Below are 22,200 nucleotides of genomic sequence, written 5' to 3'. Positions count from 1 at the left end.
ACCTACCTATTATGGTATTTCCATAGCCATTCCGAGATATATTGTCATGCAACTTTCCACCATTCCGTTTATCATGACATACTCATCATTGTCATATTGCTTAGCATGATCATGTAGTTGACATAGTATTTGTGGCAAAGCCACCGTTCATAATTCTCTCATACATGTCACTCTTGGTCCATTGCATATCCCAGTAGACCGCTGGAGGCATTCATATAGAGTCATCTTTTGTTCTAGTATCGAGTTGTAATCATTGACTTGTAAATAAATAGAAGTGTGATGATCATCATTTTCTAGAGCATTGTCCCAAGTGAGGAATTATAAAAAAAGAGAAAGGCCATAAAAAAAGAGAAGGCCCAAAAAATGAGAGAAAAAGAGAGAAGGGACAATGTTACTATCCTTTGCCACACTTGTGCTTGAAAGTAGCACCATAATCTTCATGATAGAAAGTCTCTTCTTTTGTCACTTTCATATACTAGTGGGGAATTTTCATTATAGAACTTGGCTTGTATATTACAACAATGGGCATCCTCAAGTGCCGTAGATCTTCGCGAGCAAGCAATTTGGATGCACACCCACTTAGTTTCTTTTGTTGAGCTTTCATACATTTATAGCTCTAGTGCATCTTTTGCATGGCAATCCCTACTCCTTGCATTAACATCAATCGGTGGGAATCTCCATAGCCCATTGATTAGCCTCGTTGATGTGAGACTTTCTCCTTTTTGTCTTCTCCACATAACCCCCCTCATTATATTCTATTCCACCCATAGTGCTATGTCCATGGCTCGCGCGCATATATTGCGTGAAAGTTTTTAGGTTTGAGATTACTAAAGTATGAAACAATTGCTTGGCTTGTCATCGGGGTTGTGCATGATGAGAGCATTCTTGTGTGACGAAAATGGAGCATGACTAAACTATATGATTTTGTAGGGATGAACTTTCTTTGGCCATGTTATTTTGAGAAGACATAATTGCTTAGTTAGTATGCTTGAAGTATTATTATTTTTATGTCAATATGAACTTATGTCTTGAATCTTTTGGATCTGCATATTCATACCACAATTAAGAAGAATTACATTAAAATTTTGCCAAGTAGCACTCCGCATCAAAAATTCTGTTTTTATCATTTACCTACTTGAGGACGAGCAGGAATTAAGCTTGGGGATGCTTGATACGTCTCCAATGTATCTATAATTTTTGATTGCTCCATGCTATATTATCTACTGTTTTGGACATTATTGGGCTTTATTATCCACTTTTATATTATTTTTGGGACTAACCTATTAACCGGAGGCCCAGCCCAGAATTGTTGTTTTTTTGCCTATTTTAGGGTTTCGAAGAAAAGGAATATCAAACGGAGTCCAAACGGAATGAAACCTTCGGGAACGTGATTTTCTCAACGAATAAGACCCAGGAGACTTGGACCCTATGTCAAGAAAGAAAAGAGGAGGCCACGAGGTAGGGGGCGCGCCTACCCCCCAGGCACGCCCTCCACCCTCGTGGGCCCCTTGTTGCTCCACCGACGTGCTCCTTCCTCCCATATATACCTACGTACCCCCAGACGATAAGATACGGGGCCTGTCGGTGTCAAAACCGGCGGATCTCGGGTAGGGGGTCCCGAACTGTGCGTCTAAGGCAGACGGTAACATGAGGTAGGGGACACGATGTTTTACCCAGGTTCGGGCCCTCTTGATGGAGGTAAAACCCTACGCCTTGCTTGATTTATTCTTGATAATATGAGTAGTACAAGAGTTGATCTACCACTAGATCGGAGAGGCTAAACCCTAGAAGCTAGCCTATGTTATGTGTCGGCGTTCTGGGAACGGGGGTCCCCAGACTTGCCTGCCTGCGGCCTGCGGCGTGGCTCAAAGGGGGCCCAGCACGGCCCATCTTCATCAACACAGACCCAAGACCCTCGTGAGGGGCCAAGCCTCGCGGGGCGGACGACACGGAGCTTCCTCAGGCACGGCCTCATCAGGCTGGCTCGCGAGGAGGCAGAGAGATCAAGGCGGGGTACCTCACGAGGTGCCCGTGATGCAAGCCATGACGACCAAGGGCGCCAGGCGGGTGCCAGCACGGGCAGCGTCCTCCTTTCCTCTTTGGTGCAAAGGGGGCAAGCGCAGCCGCGGAGTACCGAGGCATCGGGCAAAGGTTGCCATTTCGGTGCAACAAGACCAAGACCGGGAGGACTGCAATACGGAGGTCATCGTGGAGCCCAGGACGGCGTCACCACCAGAGCTTTGTGCGGGTGAAGACCACTTTTGTCAGGGTAGCTAGGACTAGCTGTCCCCCTTCAAATTAGCCCGCCATTGTTGGCTCCCTTCCTGCTCGATATTTGGGAAGAGGACCAGGGCCTCTATAAATAGGACCATCCGCCCACAGAGCAAAGGGGGTTCGAGAGAGGAGGTTCTAGAGAGGAGGTTCTTTAGAGAGGGGTTCGATCAGAGAGAGAGAAGGGTGGTTGAACTCCTCCAAGCAATTCATCGCCCCAGCCAAGAACTGACCCTCGTGAAGCTGTTCTTCCTTGTACCATTCATCATCATCAGCCCAAGAGGCAATCCACCATGCCACACACTGGAGTAGGGTATTACACCACAACGGTGGCCCGAACCAGTATAAACCCTGTGTCCCTTGTGTTGTTCTTTCCATAGCTTAGATCTCAGCGAGGCGGAGGGGTGCATGCAGGTAGGAAGCGAAATCTCCACGCGCACCCCAGTGTTCGAACCTCAAGGGTCTGCCGAAACCCGAAATCCGACATTTGGCGCGCCAGGTAGGGGTGCGCCGGAATCCACCTTCTACCGCTTCGTGCCCCGTCGCGCCATCATCATCATGTCCGGCGACCAGGCGGGCAACCCAGATCCATGGGCGGCGTGGCCCGCCCACGCAGAACCGCTCGCCTCGGGCGACCCCGTGCCCCAGGAAGCTCGCGGTCCGCAGGGCGCTACGGGCCGCGAGCGACATGGATAGGCTTCGACAGCTCCCACACCGCGGCAGGCGCGGTCGGCAGCAAGGGCCTCCAATCACACTGCGACCACGACACCGTACACCCGCCGGGAGCAGGAGAACTCGAGGGCCGCGCTCATGGTGGCCCGAGAGCTGCTACAGTGCAGGCTGCTGGAGGGCGGCCGCGACGTGCTGTTGGAGCGGGTGGCGGAGCTCCTGGGCTTCGCCGCCTCGGGGGCTCACCCCTTCTGCACCCAGCTCCCATCTCAATCCCAGGGCGGCCCGCGCGGGGGCTCCACGCGCGCCCGCGGGCTCCAAGGCTACTCCAACGCCAGTGAAGCTGTCAGCACCGGACTGGTGGCGGCGCTGCCCCCGCTCCCGGTCCGCGAAGAAGAAGGAATCGACACGCCCCGTGGCCCCGGTGGACAGCCGCGCTGCCACCCCACGGTGGGCGTGTCAGGCAGGGCCGCGCGGCACGCGAGGCACTACGGCGCCAGAGGAATACGTGCCCCTCATGATGGACCAAGGACACCCTCATAAGATCGAACAAGGCTCGCTCCTCAGCCCAAGCTGGGGGGATGAGGTGCCAGACGCTGAGCCTTTCCGGGAGCCCTGTGACGGTCCCACTGGCCACGCAGGAGGCAATGATTATCGGGTACCGCTAATTCTTCAGGAGCAGGCATACACTAACCATGGATCGCAGGAGGTGCAGGTCGCCACAGCGAGCAGCTGCCCCGCTCCCACAGTCTCCTACCCCTCGGGAGGAGGGCGCAGGGGGCTGCAGGAGAGGGGCCGGGATCCGACATCACCACCACGGCGTTCGGAGCAAGGTGTTCTCAGGAGGTAGGCCCTCCGCTGGGGAGGTGCCTCAGGGCCTGCCCCCAGCGGAGGACCCGTGGTCATCGGGGGAACCGCTGGCGACCGCTCTACCCCATCGGCGGCGTCCTGGTTTCCGGTCGTCGTTGATGGCACTAGAGTGTGGCGCAAGGCGGGGCCCTCATCTAGCGATATGAAGCAAGGCCAGTACCTGTGAAGAAGGCCCAGTGCCTGTGAAGCTCGCCGCCCCGTGACACTCTCACATAATAATGAGTGGGGCTGTACACGCCCCGGAGTCTCAGGGGTGCCGGCCTTAGGCCCTGGGGCTCCCTCCCACGCCCAGTGGCAGCACTTAGCTCCGCACTGGTGAGAAGACGTCCAAGACTAGACTAGGATCCGGACACGGCCTTTTGTCTGCTTTTGTTACTTTTCCATTTGGTTGTCGCTTTCCCCCGCTGGATTCAAGTTGGATTCGAATTTGAGATTTGCGTGTGTTCGGGGAAGGGGTGCTTAGTCTCGTCCGAGCAATTTCTCGCGTTTTGGTTACCACTTCGCCTCAGCTGCCTCCCCTCGCGAGCCGGGTCAGGCCTAGCTTGCGCGCAGTCCAGACTGCCGCCGACGTGTCCTCTCATGAGGGTGTTTTACTGCAGATCCTACGAACCCAATCAGGGAACACTCGAGACACCATAACCTCCCACAGGCTACCTCAGGGCCAGCACGGGACAAAGGTAAACTAGCCGACCAGCGTGTCGCTTAGGCCAACTACTTGGCGCGGGCGCATGGGCAATGTAGCATCTACTAACACGATGAACACAAGTTTTACATGAGGGCCCCCCCTCCAAAATGCTCTCACTGCCATTGGGCCAAAACCTGAGTTCTATTCATGCAGGGTAAGGAAGTAGGAACGATGCACAATCAGTCGGACAAATCCCCCAATGCGTTCTCAGGAGCACCACCCGAGCCGTTGCTGGTGTCGCTGAACTCGCCATCGCTGTCTGCGTCACCGCCAGCGGCGTCAGGGCCGTTCACCATGCCGTCTTCGTCGGCCGCCACGATCACGCCGTCGTTGTCAGAAGCGAAGGCCCCGATAAGAGCATCCACATTGTCTTCCACCCAGTGCGCCAGATCGCCTCAGACGGCCTAGGGGACTGGGGCGATAGCGGCGTCGAAATCAAAGTGGGGATCCATGTTCCGAAGATGGCTGAAGATGCGGGAAAAGGCGCGCCCGAGCAGGGCGCGGCTCTTCTCCTCCACCAACCTGTCAGCACTGACCAACCGCGCCTCCAGCTGCGTCACCACGTCAGTGAAGAACTGAAGATTGCTAGCATAGTTGACTGCGTGCGGCTCGCCAACAGCCGCCTTGCAGATGTTGCCCAAGGCTGTGTTGGCTCTTTCCCGAAGCGTGGTGAGCATGGGGCCGTGCTCATGCTCCAGGATCCGCCGCTGACGTATCTCGTCCGTGTTCTAGCGCGCGACGACCTCAGTCTCCTCCACCCGTTGGCGGAGAAGGAGCACCTCGGCCTGGGAGGTGGTTAACTCACCTTGTGCCACCTCAAGGGCGGCCCGGAAAGCATCGGCCCGCCGCGTCGCCTCCTCCAGCTTGGCCCTCAAGGCAACGGTCCTGCCTTTAGCTTCGGCCCGGATCAATCCTAGCTTCTCTTCGAACTCCTGCTCGAGGTTCAAATGCGCCATCGCCACTCGACGTCCGACCTCCTCCAAGACGCGATCTTCCTGTGCAGCGACATCATCCTCCGCCTGCGTCACCAAGCTCTCCCTCGTCTCCAGATGCTTGTCCTCACGGGTACGTTCGGCGGCTTCCAGCGTTAGCGCTTCCTCACACTTCTGGAGCTCTGCTGAGTCGCCGGAGGCCACCTTCATCGACGCGAGGGCTGCCTCGCGCAGCTCCACCTGCTCCTCCAGTGAGTGGCACCAGGCCAGGAGCTCCCGAGCCCGCTCCTCCGCCGCCGTTCGCCGCCGGTCAGCTTCCCGAGCCTCCTTAGCGGCCCAAGATCGGGCCTCCCGAGAGGCCACCAGCGACGCCTTGGCCTCTGCGTCGTCAAGATCGCGCTGACGACGCGCAAGGGCGATGGCGCCCTCCAGCTCGCGCCTCTCTGCAGCCAGGCACAAGCTCTCGGCCTCAAGGCGCGCGTCTTCATCGGCAAGCTCCTCACCAAGCAGGCTTACCGCGCCAGCCGCCCTTTGAAGGAATCCTTGGCGAAGAGCGCGACGCTCGCGAGCGCGCTCGAGCACGTCTTCCACACCATCATCTGCCCCAAGCAAGCGTCGGGGGCCACGAGTCAGCACTCCCCCTCTGGGCTGGGGGCTGGGGGCTGGCACCCTCGCGACAGCCGGGCGCGCTGCGTCAGAAGCCCGGCCTGGGGCCAGCCCGTCCCCAGGTGAAGAGCGCAGGAAGCGCCTCAGCCAATCGCAGTCCACGACCAGGCGAGAAGCCCACGGCAGGCTGGCTATGCCACGAGAAGTCCCGCGAAGGATCGCGAGGTGCGCAGGGCCACGATACGCCTCGGAACGGTTCGCCTCGTCGATCGCCCTCACCACAAGGGTTCCACTGCTTGGAGCGCTTGAGGACGGTGGAGGGGGCGAAGCCAAGGGGGACAGCTCCTCAGCCGTCTCCGCAAGCTCGGCTGGAAGGGTCCTGCGGAGCAAGGGTCAGTAAGAGCAACAGAAGGATCAGGAGCTAGGAAAGGAGAAGGCTTACTCATCAGTGGCGAAGTACTTCCTACGCTTCAGCAGGCGACAAGGGTAATCGTTGCCCAGGGCCTCCCTTCTCTTCCGGAGGGCCTCAAAGTCTACGCGGAAGCGGCCTAAGAGTTGGGCCCAGGGATCAACCTGCGACGAAGATGGAGCGTCAAGGCGATCTGCGTCGAGGGCGCCTGCCTGATGTGCCCTGCCAATCAGGGGCCTCAGCCGCAGGCGCGGAGGACAGCTGCTTGTCACCCTCAGCCTTAGCGGCACGGGCCCCAGTAACTGCTTCCCCATAAGCATCGCCCGGCGCTATCATCCCACCGGGAGCGCCCTAGGCCTCTGACGCCTCATGCCTCCCTGCTCCGCCACTTGAGGAAGAGTCGCCTTGGCCGACTGGAAGGGCAGTCACCACCACTGGGTTCTCGTGAGGCCCCTGGAGGCCGGCGGAGCGCGGCCCCCACTCATCGAAGATAGGCATCTTCCTCACAAAATCGCCCCTGCTCTGGCAGAGGTACAGCAAGGCCCCTCCCTGCTGGATGCTGCCAGGGTTGGGGTCGCCAGTCAGGGTCAAGAGCGCCGTCCTCAGCACCTTAGGCGTCAGGTCCTCTTCCTGGAGCCTCATACGATCATCGCACCCGCTTAAGGCCCACATCCGGCGGGAGTGGCGTTGGAGAGGAGCAACGCGGCGTAGCAGGAACTCCTTCACCACCTTGGGCGCTGTCATGCCAAGCGACCTCAAGAACGCGAAGCGGTGCTAGACGAAGACGAGCTGGGGGCTCTCAAGCGTCTCCTGGCCCCAGCCCGAATTGGGGACAACAGGCGAAGTTGGCTCCGACAGCAGGGGGCTGGGCACCCCAGCATCCACATACAGCCACCGCTCGCGGAACCCAGCCGCGGGCGGAGGGAGCTTGAAGTCAATCCCAGAGGCCGCTGTCTCAGACGCGGCAACAAAGCTCACACACGCCCAGCATTGGGTAGGGTCAACAAGGCGCAGCGAGAAGAAGTGGCGCAGCAAGGCAACCGAAGGAAGGATGCCCATCATAGCCTCGCAAACAAAGGCGAAGACCGAATGGAGAGTGATGGATTCAGGACTCAGATGCATCATGTGGATCTGATAGTGGGAAAGCATGGCATTGAAGAAATCAGAAAAGGGAGGAACCAGACCCGCCCACAGGGCGTCGGCAAAATATGGGACCTCGGTTACTATCCTGTCGATGGAGAAGTGGGACGCGGGCCAGGCCGTCGTCCTCCCGCATTCGTTGAAGATGGTGGCCAGAGCCGAGCTGACCTTGCCCAAGCCCTCGGCGGGGGCCGCCAACGGCGGCGGGCAAGGCGGAGACACGGGTTTCTTCCCTCTTCCCTTCTTCGTCGGAGCCATGGCGATGGGAAGGGGGGAAGGTTCAAGATTGGCTTGAAAACAGAAAACGGAGTTCAAGCGGAGGAAGGACAGAGGGCACTCGAGCAACAGAAAGGGGAACAGCTGTGTACGACTACGAGTCCGCCTAGCATGGCGCAAAATAAGGAGGGCGTGGGGGAACAGTGCCTCCCATGTCCAATCAACCGCCACGCGGCGCCCAAGGCCGCAGGCTGTTAGGGCCCGCGACACTTCGCCCTTGCCCTTCCGCCTCCCTGCACGGCGAAGTCCGGGCGCGCCTTGGGCCCGGGGGCTACTGTCGGCGTTCTGGGAACGGGGGTCCCCAGACTTGCCTGCCTGTGGCCTGCGGCGTGGCTCAAAGGGGGGCCTAGCACGGCCCATCTTCATCAACACAGACCCAAGACCCTCGCGAGGGGCCAAGCCTCGCGGGGCGGACGACACGGAGCTTCCTCAGGCACGGCCTCATCAGGCTGGCTCGCGAGGAGGTGGAGAGATCAAGGCGGGGTACCTCACGAGGTGCCCATGACGCAAGCCATGAAGACCAAGGGCACCAGGCAGGTGCCAGCCTGCGCAGCGTCCTCCTTTCCTCTTTGGTGCAAAGGGGGCAAGCGCAGCCGCGGAGGACTGAGGCATCGGGCAAAGGTTTCCATTTCGGTGCAACAAGACCAAGACCGGGAGGACTGCAAGACGGAGGTCATCGTGGAGCCCAGGACGGCGTCACCACCAGAGCTTTGTGCAGGCGAAGACCACTTTTGTCAGGGTAGCTAGGACTAGCTGTCCCCCTTCAAATTAGCCCGCCAATGTTGGCTCCCTTCCTGCTCGATATTTGGGAAGAGGACCAGGGCCTCTATAAATAGGACCAGCCGCCCACAGAGCAAAGGGGGTTCGAGAGAGGAGGTTCTAGAGAGGAGGTTCTTTAGAGAGGGGTTCGATCAGAGAGAGAGAGAAGGGTGGTTGAACTCCTCCCAGCAGTTCATCGCCCCAGCCAAGAACTGACCATGGTGAGGCTGTTCTTCCTTGTACCATTCATCATCATCAGCCCAAGAGGCAATCCACCACGCCACACACTGGAGTAGGGTATTACACCACAACGGTGGCCCGAACCAGTATAAACCCTGTGTCCCTTGTGTTGTTCTTTCCATAGCTTAGATCTTAGCAAGGCGGAGGGGTGCAGGTAGGTAGGAAGCAAAATCTCCGCGCGCACCCCAGTGTTCAAACCTCGAGGGTCTGCCGGAACCCGAAATCCGATAGTATGATTATCTGTTGTCCTACGGACTAAAACCCTCTGGTTTATATAGACACCGGAAGGGGCTAGGGTTACACAAGGTCGGTTACAAAGGAGGAGATATACATATCCGTATTGCCTAGCTTGCCTTCCACGCCAAGTAGAGTCCCATCCGGACACGGGACGAAGTCTTCAATCTCGTGTCTTCATAGTCCCAAGTCCGTCCAAAGGATATAGTCTGGCTGTCCGAAGACCCCCTAATCCAGGACTCCTTCAGTAGCCCCTAAACCAGGCTTCAATGATGATGAGTCCGGCGCGCAGTGTTGTCTTCGGCATTGCAAGGCAGGTTCTTCTCCAAATTTCGAACGTTTGTTAAGCAGTGTCCGGTCCCATAAATGTTGAACCTCTTGGCTTCTGCGCCCAATAAGGGCTATCTTCCATGCATCGAATGAATGCGAGGCGCCAGGGCGTTTTTACATTCGCCCCCCTAGCTAGATAAATAAATTGTCTATTAAAGGGATGGGGATTCTTAGATCCAATCCATACCATCCTACCCCAGTGAGAATCCATTGGAGCGCGCTTCGGAAAGATCCACTCCAGCATGGCCGACCTTTGCAGCTGCTCCTCCCGCCCCCGTAGCCCTAAGCCCGATGATTGGGAGAGGTGTTCAGTCCCACACAGTCGATTAGTCGAACTGCAGACTAAGGGATTTCTCCCTCCAGCGTATATGGTGCCCGTCTGAGCCGGGTTGGCCACCTACAATGGCGGGGAGCAAGCGAAGAGCTTCCCCAGCGCCTCTACGGGGGGCGGGTATGCCTTGTTCCTTATTTATTGAGGGGACTCGGATTTCCGATTCATCCGTTCCTCCATGGGCTCCTGGAGTTTTACGGCATCCAACTGCATAATTTCACTCTGCTTCAATTTTACACATCGCCGGCTATGTTGCCCTCTGCGAGTTATTCCTGGGCTGCGAGGCTCATTTCGAGCTGTGGAAAAGGTTATTTTGCCTCGTCCCTCGCACACAGAAGGGGTCACATTATCAAGTGGGCGGAGCCGAAATATGGCGCATCGCCGAAACTGGATACCTGTCCGGTACTCCGAAGAAGACGTCCGAAGACTGGCCTTCGGAATGGTTTTATATGGAGGACGTCCCCCTTCCGGACCCTGTTCGGTGGGGTCCTCCTGAGTTCAGCAATGCTCCTCTGAAGAAACACCGAAGTTGGTGCCCACGGAGCCCCCAGGAGGAAGACAACAGAGAAGTCCTTTACCTGATGAACCGGATTAAAGCGCTGGCTCAATCAGGATTGACAGTAATCGAAGTTATGTCGATTAGCATAATGGGGGGAGTGCAACCATTTCAATATCGTGGGCACCCCTTGTGGTGTTTTAACGGGGCGGATGATGCTACCCGCTGTGGGCGTAAGGATCCGGACAATGCTTCCGCTTTAGCAAAGATTATGTCCGAATTGTTCAAGGGAGAGGAAGAGGAGTTCATCTGCATCAAGTCACGGGACGAATTCTCCATGTAAAACCCTCCAAGCTGGGTGAGTTATATTTCCTTACTCCCTTTCTTCCCGCATTCTTTGTCGTAGGTACTTACCTTGCCATTTTGCGGCAGGAACTGCAAAAATCCATAAGGGAGGTCAGCAGCCCATCTCCACAACCAGAGGATCCTGACCGGGCCCTCGGTCCTGGACTCGAAGAAGATTCGGACACATTCGTAGAGCTGATAGACCGGCAGTTCTATCAATTAAGCTGTGATGATGCCATGGTGGCCATTACGGTCGACTATCCCGGACTGCTTCCTGCGTCGCACATAAGAAAAACCAAAAATCTCAACTGCAAAAACTAGGATCCCCTTTTAGACACTTCACCTACCATATACATATGGTATTTTTTCAGGGAAGGCATTCGGGATGCCATGCCGAACCCGCAGCAACTCGCCAACAAGAGGCACCGAGGCCGGGCAGGCCAAGAAGGAAGGCGGTTAGGACGGAGACGCCGGCGCAGAGGTATGACAGAAACCCCGCTCCGTGGTTGTCATCTTTCTTGAAATGTAATGACGTCCATGTTTCTTTAACAGAAAAAACGCTCACCGGAATATGTCCGGTGAGGTTGCCGATCACGCTTCCACCAGTCGGGCTCCAGGACCGAATATAGAGGCGGAAGCCAACATGGGGCGGACGCCGGATACTCCCCCTACAGAGGATGCAGATAGACTATCCGCTACAAATTCAGAAGTGGAAAGCGCCATGAATCATAGGCGTCGCCGGGCCGTACTCCGCGATGCTTGCTTCTCACCAGAGGCATTTGATGCCTTCAATTCTGGAGAGGCGTACCTCCGTGCTGCTCAAAATGGTCTAGCCAGAGCCACGGACCAGTACGTAAAGGATGTACGAGTAAGCAAATCTGACGATTATATGTATCAGTAGCTGAGGGAGTCCTATACTAGGGGGTCTCCGGACAGCCGGACTATCTCCATTGGCCGAACTGTTAGACTATGAAGATACAAGATTGAAAACTTCGTCTCGTGTCCGGATGGGACTCTACTTGGCGTGGAAGGCAAGCTAGGTAATACGTATATGGATATCTCCTCCTTTGTAACCGACCTTGTGTAACCCTAACCCTCTCCGGTGTCTATATAAACCGGAGGGTTTTTAGTCCGTAGGACAACAATCACAACATACAATCATACCATAGGCTAGCTTCTAGGGTTTAGCCTCTTTGATCTCATGGTAGATCTACTCTTGTAACACCCATATCATCAATATCAATCGAGCAGGACGTACGGTTTTACCTCCATCAAGAGGGCCCGAACCTGGGTAAAAACTTCGTGTCCCTTGCCTCCTGTTACCATCCGGCCTAGACGCACAGTTCGGGACCCCCTACCCGAGATCCGCCGGTTTTGACACCGACATTGGTGCTTTCATTGAGAGTTCCTTTGTGTCGTCGCCGTTAGGCTTGATGGCTCCTACTATCATCGGTAGCGATGCGGTCCAGGGTGAGACTTTTCTCCCCGGACAGATCTTCGTATTTGGCGGCTTTGCACTACGGGCTAATTCGCATGGCCATCTGGAGCAGATTGAAAGCTACGCCCCTAGCCATTAGGTCAAATTTGGAAGTTTGAACTACACGGCCGACATTCGCGGAGACTTGATCTTTGACGGATTCAAGCCACAGCCGGGCGTGCCGCACTGTCTCGATGGGCATGACCTAGCTCTGCGACCGGACGGTACTCCAGAGGCCGCGCCCACACCAGCTCCGACCCTTAGCTCGGAGCCAATTGCGCCAATCGAGGACGGGTGGCTAGACACCACCTCAGGGGCTGCAGTCTCGACGGCGATCGAGCCAAACACCAGCATAATCCTCTATGCAGCCCGTGACTCCAAGGTGCCGGACTCTCTTCTGGACCCCAAACCATCCGCGCCCTGCCAATCGAATCCGAGTGGGCGCCGATCATGGAATTCACCGCCGCGGATATCTTTCAGCACTCACCCTTCGGTGATATTCTGAATTCACTAAGGTCTCTCTCTTTGTCAGGAGAGCCCTGGCCGGATTATGGCCAACAGGACTGGGATGCGGTCGACGATGAAATTCGACGTCCACCCACCACCCACTTTGTAGCCACTGTCGACGATTTAACCGACATGCTCGACTTCGACTCCGAAGAGATCGACGGTATGGACGACGATGTAGGAGATGAACATGAACCAGCACCTATAGGGCACTGGAAAGCCACCTCGTTGTATGACATATACATGGTGGATACACCCAATGAAGGCAAGGGCGACGAGATAGCGGAGGATGACCCCTCCAAGAAGCAACCCAAGTGCCGATGACAGCGGCGCCGCTCTAAGTCGCGCCAAAGCAAAAGTGGTGATACCGGCGCAGGAGATAATAACACTCCGGATAGCGCCGAAAACAACAAAAAACCCCTCCAGCAAGAGTTAGATCAGGAGGATAAAGGTGCCAGCTCTCCGGAGAAAGCGGCTGGCAGAGAGGAGGAGGATGACAATTACATGCCCCCCTTCGAAGACGAGGCAAGCCTCGGCGACGATGAATTCGCCGTACCAGAGGATCCCGTCGAACAAGAGCGCTTCAAGAGCAGGCTTATGGCCACGGCAAATAGCCTGAAGAAAAAGCAGCAGCAGTTTCAAGCTGATCAAGATCTGCTAGCTGACAAATGGACTGAAGTCCTCGCAGCCAAGGAATATAAACTCGAGCGTCCCTCCAAGAGTTACCCAAGGCGCAGGTTACTACCCCGACTGGAGGAAGAAGCGTATGATACGGCTGACCGGCAACCTCGTGGCCGTGACAGAGAGGCATTCCTGTCGAAAGCTCAGCCTCCACCCCAACGCCATCCAAATAAAAAGGCATGGGGAGATATGCCAGACCTGCGAGACATATTGGAGGACAAAGCAAAGCACTCAAGATCGATCTACGGATCACGAGGGCGCACCACTCTATGAGACGGTAAACGTCACGCCAGATACAGTAAAAGCAAATCCGGCCGGGCCGAACACAGCGGGCAGGAACACCCCTTATGCTTCACAGACGAAGTAATGGAACATCAATTCCCAGAAGGTTTCAAACCTGTAAACATTGAATCATACGACGGCACAACAGATCCCGCGGTATGGATTGAGGACTTCCTCCTCCACATCCACATGGCCCGCGGTGATGACTTGCATGCCATCAAGTACCTCCCACTAAAACTCAAAGGACCAGCACGGCATTGGCTTAATAGCTTGCCAGCAGACTCCATTAGTTGTTGGGAAGATCTGCAAGCCGCATTCCTCGACAACTTTCAGGGCACTTATGTGCGACCACCAGAAGCCGATGACTAGAGCCACATAATTCAGTAGCCAGAAGAGTCGGCCAGGCAATTCTGGACTCGGTTCCTTACAAAGAAAAACCAAATCGTCGACTGTCCGGATGCGGAGGCCTTAGAAGCTTTCAAGCACAACATCCGAGACGAGTGGCTAGCCCGACACCTTGGTCAGGAAAAGCCAAAATCTATGGCAGCCCTCACAATGCTTGAGGGAGTCCTAGGTTAGGGGGTGTTCGGATAGCCGAATTATACCTTCAGCCGGACTCCTGGACTATGAAGATACAAGATTGAAGACTCTGTCCTGTGTCCGGAAGGGATTTTCCTTGGCGTGGAAGGCAAGCTTGGCGATACAGATGTTCAGATCTCTTACCATTGTAACCGACTCTATGTAACCCTAACCCTATCCGGAGGGTTTTAGTCCGTAGGACAACATACACATCAACAATCATACCATAGGCTAGCTTCTAGGGTTTAGCCTCTCTGATCTCATGGTAGATCAACTCTTGTAATACCCATATCATCAATATTAATCAAGCAGGACGTAGTGTTTTACCTCCATCGAGAGGGCCCGAACCTGGGTAAAACTTCGTGTCCCCTGCCTCCTGCTACCATCTGGCCTAGACGCACAGTTCGGGACCCCCTACCCGAGATCCGCCGGTTTTGACACCGATATTGGTGCTTTCATTGAGAGTTCCTCTGTGCCATCGCCGTCAGGCCTGATGGCTCCTACGATCATCAATGGCGATGCAGTCCAGGGTGAGACCTTCCTCCCCGGGTAGATCTTCGTCTTTGGCGGCTTCGCACTGCGGGCCGATTCACTTGGCCATCTAGAGCAGATCGAAAGCTACGCCCCTGGCCGTCAGGTCAGATTCGGAAGTTTAAACTACACGGCCGACATCCGTGGGGACTTGATCTTCGACGGATTCAAACCACTGCCGAGCTCGCCGCACTGTCATGCCGAGCACGATCTAGCTCTGCCGCCGAACAGTTCCCTGGAGGCCGCACTCGCATCGGCTCCGACCCCTAGTTCGGAGCCGACCGCGCCGATCGAGGATGGGCGGTTGGACGCCACCTCGCGGGCTGCGATCCCAACGGCGGTTGAGCCGAACACCAGCCCCGTACTCTGCAAGACTCATGACTCCATGGAGCCGGATTCTTCTTCGGACTCTGAACCCTACGCGCCCCAGCCGAGCGAAACCGATTGGGCGCCGATCATGGAGTTCAGGGCCGCGGACGTCTTTCAGCACTCGCCTTTTGGCGATATCCTGAAATCACTGAAGTCTCTCTCTTTGTCAGGAGAGCCCTGGCCGGACTACGGTCAGCAAGATTGGGGTACGGACAATGAAGAAATTCAAAACCCACCCACCACCCACTTGGTAGCCACTGTCGACGATTTAACCGACATGCTCGACTTCGACTCCGAAGACATCGACGGTATGGACGCCGATGAAGGAGGTGATGAAGAACCAGCGCCTACTAGGCCCTGGAAAGCCACCTCTTCATATGACATATACATGGTGGACATCCCAAAAGAGGGAGATGGCGATGGAACAACGGAGGATGACCCCTCCAAGAAACAGCAAAAGCGCCGGCGTCAGCGGCGCCGCTCAAAATCCCGCCAACACAAAAACGGCGATTCCAGCACGGGAGATAATAATACCCCGGAAAGCGCCGAAGAATATCCCCCCGAGCAAGATTTAGCACAGGAGGATGGAGAAACCAGCCCTCATGAGAGAACGGCCAACAGAGAGGTCGAGGATGATAATTGTATGCCTCCCTCCGAAGATGAGGCAAGCCTCGACGACGACGAATTCGCCGTGCCGGTGGATCCCGTCGAACAAGAGCGTTTTCAACGCAGGCTTATGGCCACGGCAAGAAGCCTCGAGAAAAAACAGCAACAGCTTAAAGCTGATCCAGATCGGCTAGTCGATAGATGGACAGAAGTCCTTGCGGTCGAAGAGCATAGACCCGTACGCTCCTCCAAGTGCTACCCGAAGCGCAGGTTGCTACCCCGATTAGAGGAGGAAGCACTCGACGCGGCCGACAGGCCACCTCGTGGCCGCGACAGAGAGGCCTCATGGCCCTCCACCCAAGCCGCACCCCGTACCAAGGCACAGGAATATGCGCCGGACTTATGAGACATGTTGGAGGACAAGGCAAGGCAAACAAGATCGATCTACGGATCGTGTAGGCGCCCCACGGCTCGAGACGATAACCGTCACGCCGGCCACAAATTCGGCAGGGCCAAACACACTAGACAAAGATCATTGGAGCTACGTCATGATATCGCCCAGTACAGAGGCGCCGCACACCCATTGTGCTTCACAGACGAAATAATGGATCATCAAATCCCCGAGGGTTTCAAACCCGTAAACATCGAATCATATGATGGCTCAACAGATCCCGCGGTATGGATCGAGGATTATCTCCTTCATATCCACATGGCCCACGATGATGATTTCCACGCCATCAAATACCTCCCACTCAAGCTTAAAGGACCAGCTCGGCAGCGGCTTAACAGCTTGCCAACAGGATCAATTAGTTGTTGGAAGGACCTGGAAGCCGCATTCCTTGACAATTTCCAGGGCACTTATGTGCGACCCCCAGACGCCGATGACCTAAGTCACGTAATTCAGCAGCCAGAGGAATCGGTCGGGCAATTCTGGACACGGTGCCTAACAAAGAAAAATCAAATAGTCGACTGTCCGGACGCTGAGGCCCTAGTAGCCTTCTAGCACAATATCCGTGACGAGTGGCTGGCCCAGCACCTTGGACAGGAAAAGCCGAAATCTATGGCAGCACTCACGACACTCATGACCCGCTTTTGCGCGGGAGAAGACAGCTGGCTTGCTCATAGCAACAATATGACCAAGAACCCTGGTAATTCGGACACCAGGGACAGTAGTGGCAGGTCACGTCGCAACAAGCAGAAGCGCCGCATTAACAGCGACAATGCTGAAGATACGGTAGTTAATGCCGGATTCAGAGGCTCTAAATCCAGTCAGCGGAAAAAGCCATTCAAAAGGAATCCTAGGGGCCCGTCCAGTTTGGACCGAATACTCGACCGCTTGTGCCAGATACATGGCACCCCGAAAAGCCGGCCCATCACACCAACAGGGATTGTTGGGTGTTCAAGCAGGCAGGCAAGTTAAACGCCGAAAATGAAGACAAGGGGCTGCATAGCGATGATGACGAGGAGCCCCGGCCGCTGAACAACAGTGGACAAAAGGGTTTTCCCCCACAAGTGCGGACGGTGAACATGATATACGCAACCCACGTCCCCAAAAGGGAGCGGAAGCGCCTGTTAAGGGACGTATACGCGGTAGAGCCAGTCGCCCCAAAGTCCAACCCATGGTCCTCCTGCCCGATCACCTTTGATCGAAGGGACCATCCCACTAGAATCCGTCATGGTGGATTCGCCGCATTGGTTCTAGACCCAATCATTGACGGATTTCATCTCACTAGATTCCTTATGGACGGCGGCAGCAGCCTGAACCTGCTTTACCAGGATACAGTGTGGAAAATGGGCATAGATCCCGAGGATTAAGCCCACCAAAATGACCTTTAAAGGCGTAATACCAGGTGTTGAGGCCAGCTGTACAGGCTCAGTCACACTTTAAGTGATCTTGGGATCTCCGGATAATTTCCGAAGCGAGGAGTTAATCTTCGAGATAGTCCCGTTCCGCAGTGGCTACCATGCACTGCTCGGGCGAACCGCATTCGCCAAGTTCAATGCGGTCCCGCACTACGCATACCTTAAGCTCAAGATGCCAGGCCCTCGAGGAGAAATTACGGTCAATGGAGACACCGAACGCTCTCTCTGAACGGAGGAGCACACGGCGGCCCTTGCAGCGGAAGTACAGAGCGGCCTCTCCTAGCAGTTCTCTAGTCCGGCCATTAAACGTCCGGACACAGTCAAGCGCGCCCGGAGTAACCTACAACAAGACCGCCTGGCATGTTCCGAGCAGGCGTAGCAATGCGGCCCCAACTCCAACCCCCGCAAAAATGACTCTACTCTTCGGAAGGCTTGTTCGGCAGTTCAATTGCCGCACAAACGATGCAAGGACCAGGGAAGCAGACAAGCCATGCCGCATTACGGGAATCCCAGGTGGTCTCTATCACGAGCAGTATACCTATTTCGCATACTATTCCGCAGCTTGCCCCTGGAGCAGACATGTTAAATAGTCCAACCTTTTCGTTTATCGCATTACTTGTATCGTTCTGCTTTGATCGCAGTTATTTTAATGAACAATGCATAGCTTTTGTCTATTTTTTGCATTAACTTTTTTTACATATATGTTCCTTAATGACATGTTGCACCCGTACACTTTGGTACGGCCAAAATACGCCAGGGGCTTCAGTACCCCTCAATATGGTGTGAGAAGTCCGAACACTTTAACAAGTGCGGCACCCCGAACTTATAGCATTATATGCATCGGCTCCGAATCATGTCTTGGGTCAATAGTTGGGTTTGCCCAGCTCCTATGTTTTGGTGCCTTACGTTCCACTATATCGGCTAAGGTAGCACTAGGAGAACCACTGCGATTGTGCCCCGGTTGAGCTGGGTCGAGCACCTCAGTGGAGTAAGCTAAAAATGACCGTCATGATGAGGCGAGAGCTGGTCGCTGTTCGAGAGGTCTTTTCGAGTCCTTAAAGACTTATGCCGCTTAGGGCGAGGAGTCGGCTCTGTCCGGCCAAGGCGTGGATAGCGCCCCGAACTCGGTCTTCCGAATACTAGGGGCTTCACTGAAATTTAAAATTATAGAATTCTATGGCTAAGTGAGAGTGTTCACGCATTATAGTCCAATTGCCTCATTCGTTGGGCTGAGCGCCTCCCTCGAAGGACCCAAATATGGGAAAAAGAGCGCCCAGGTTTATCCCCGAACACCCCAGCACTAGCGGCAAGGGGGCAGAAGCCGACGACTTGCCATCTCTCAGCATTGATAAACAGCCGCACAGAAGGTAATATTTTAAATTCAAGCAGCATTTCTTAGCGCATATGAACAAGTTTTCAGCGCACAGGATAACATGAGCGGGTTCTACTCAAAAAATACATCCTTGGTACATTCATCCGCAATAAGGCGGGCACCCTTCAGAACATCCTTATAATAATTCTAGGGCTTGCGATGCTCTTTCCCCGGCGGTGGCCCGTCCCTCACAAGCTTCTCCGCATCCAGCTTGCCCCAGTGCACCTTAGCACGGGCAAGGGCCCTACGGGCACGTTCAATGCAGACAGAGCGCTTGATGTCTTCAAGCCTTGGACAGGCCTCCACCAGCCGCCGCACCAGCCCGAAATAGCTCCCAGGCAGAGCCTCTCTAGGCCACAGCCGAACTAGGAGGCCCTTCATGGCCTGTTCGGCCGCCTTGTGGAGCTCGGCCAGTTGCTTCAGCTGGTCGCTCAGGGGCGCGGGGTGTCCGGCCTCAGCGTACTGAGACCAAAACACCTTCTCCATCGAGCTGCCCTCCTCGGCTCGATAGAATGCGGCGGCATCGGATACACTCCGGGGAAGATCTGCAAATGCCCCTGGAGAGCTCCAGATTCGGGTAAGTATCAAGTAACTCACGTTTATATGTTTACTTTGCATAAAAAATGCCTTACCCGCAGCTATCTTCTTCACCTCATCCAACTCCTGGAGGGTCTTCTGGGACTCGGTCTTGGCAGACTTGGCATTTTCTATAGCTTCCGCGAGCTCGGACGCTCGCGTCTTCGAGTCAAGCTCCAACCTCTCATGTTTCTTCATGAGAACCTGGAGCTCTTGCCGCACCTTGCTAACCTCAGCCTCATACCTCTCCCGCTCGGTGCGCTCCGCGGCAGCACTCTTCTCGGCCTCGAGCAGCGCTTGCTTAAGGGTCGCCACCTCAGACGTGACCCCTACAATAGCCATGTCAATCCTGTCATTTTTTGCAATTGCGCCTTTTTATATACATATTCAAACAGGGTATTTCTTACCTTCCTTCTCCTCGAGCTGCTTCTTGGCACGCCCGAGCTCTTGCTCGGACTTGTCGAGGCTCTGCTTCAGCACGTCCACTTCCACAGTTAGTGCGGAGGACGCTAGCAGAGAAGCCTGCATACGCATATTGACTCATTTTTGTTAGACTCCTGCGAATTCTATTTGATCCTCTATTCGGCTTTTCTTCCCGAACGCCAAACAGAGCATTAGGGGCTACTGTCTATGCGGTACTATTATTTACACATTCTTTACTTACCTCAAAGCCTGTTAAAAGGCTTGTACAAGCTTAAGTCAGTCCACTTTTGGCGGACTGAACCTTCTGGATCACCGCACTCATAATAGTGCGGTGCCCCTCGTCGATGGAGGCACCTTGGAGCGCCTCCAACATATTGTCCGGCGCCTCCGGTTGGACGGAGATCACCGGCACGGTAGGCTTGCTCCTCTTGGAAGGAGGTCGCCCGCCAGACTCTGGAACCTTTGAAGATTCCGGAGCTGTGTCCGGCCTTAAGCCGGACTTGGAGCCCTGGGGGGTTTCCTCCCCTTTACTCCTGGAGTCCGGGAGGTCGCCTTGCGGTGCCTCTAGGACCACCTCCTCCCTGCTTGGAACCTGTTGGGACAACACTTCGGTGTTGTCCGCAGGGCGGGGGGATGAAGCCGTCGGAAGCGAGTTCACATCCGACGGGTCTAGTGAGCCGCTCGACGATGGGTCGAGCCGGTCTTTGGGTGGGCTGCATAAACACATTCGACATAAGGGAAAGCTGTGCAATAAACAAATACTATGAGTCACTCCGGTATCCGGATACTTACGATTTCGCCAGGGGCTTGACCCTGGGCTGCCACTCCTCTTTGTCGTCCATGGAGCAGTCCGGAGGAAGGGTTTTCCCCTTCTTGGACCCTCCGGCCTCCTCAGAGAGGGCGGCCTTCCTTTTCTTCTCTCCTCCCACTGGAGGGGGAGAGGTCTCTTCTTCTTCCTCCTCGTCTTCATGAGAGGAAGGCGCTTCGGGACCGTCGGATGACGAATCCGACACCTCCTGGCGCCGGGCACTCTTTCGAGTCCCCGTGGCCCTTTTCGTGGCCTTCTTGTCCGGCACCACATAGGGCGCTGGAACCAGCAGCTTCACCAAGCGAGCGTCCGCTGGGCCTTTGGGCAGAGGAGCCGGACAGTTGATCTGTCCAGACGTCACCACCCAATCCTATCAAAGATAAGGGAACTCAGATCCCGCATAGAGTCAAACTATGAAAAACTGATACCCTGTAAAAGGACAAAAACAGCTTACTGCATGAGCGTGATGCTGAGTACTGAATTCGCGATCCTCGGCAGCGGATGCGGGAGCCTCGACGCCCTTGAAAAGCATCCTCCAGGCATCTTCGTACGTCGTGTCGAAGAGCCTGTTAAGAGTTTGATGCTGCGCCGGGTCGAACTCCCAAAGGTTGCAGGCCCGTCGTTGACACGGGAGGATTAGGTGGACGAGCATAACCTGGACTACGATGACAAGTTTGAGCTTCTTGTCCACCAGGGTTTGGATGCATGTTTGGAGTCTGGTCAGCTCTCCCTTTTTTACCCCAAGATAGGCCTGTCTCCTTCCAGGAGGTGAGCCGCGTGGGGGGACGGATCGGAACTCGAGGGGTGCGACCCATTCGGTGTCGCGCGGCTCGGTGATGTAAAACCACCCTGATTGCCACCCCTTCAGGGTCTCCACAAAGGAGCCCTCGAGCCACAGGACATTGTCCATCTTGCCAACCATGGCGCCGCTGCACTCCGCCTGGCTGCCGCGCACCACCTTCGGCTTGACGTTGAAGGTCTTTAGCCATAAGATGAAATGGGGGTGGATGCGGAGGAAAGCCTCGCACACGACGATAAACGCCGAGATGTTGAGGAAGAAGTTCGGCGCCAGATCGTGGAAATCCAGGCCGTAGTAGAACATGAACCCCCGGACAAATGGATGCAGAGGGAAGCCCAGTCCACGGAGGAAATGGGGGAGAAATACCACCCTCTCATGGGTCCTGGGAGTGGGGATGAGCTGCCCCTTTTCGGGGAGCCGGTGCGCGATGTCGCTGGCCAGATATCCGGCCTTCCTCAGCTTTTTTATGTGTCCCTCCGTGACGGAGGAGACCATCCACTTGCCTCCCGCTCTGGACATGACTGGAGAAGGTTGAGGTGGTAGTGCAGACTTGGGCGCTAGAGCTTGAGTGCGCAAGAATGGATAGGCAGAGGAGGAGGAAGGCGTGGGTTAAAAGGTGGATCCTTATCCCCTTATATGGGTGGACGCGGTTATGTGTCCCCACCAGCCTGGTAAAACTTGCTTATCTCCAAGCGCCGTAATCAAAGGCGCGGTTGGGTTACCCACGCCCGTAT

The sequence above is a fragment of the Triticum urartu genome, chromosome 5 (assembly GCF_003073215.2).
Source record: "Triticum urartu cultivar G1812 chromosome 5, Tu2.1, whole genome shotgun sequence".
In the NCBI taxonomy this organism is placed as follows: Eukaryota; Viridiplantae; Streptophyta; class Magnoliopsida; order Poales; family Poaceae; genus Triticum; species Triticum urartu.
Note: the sequence above shows the minus strand (reverse complement) of the source record.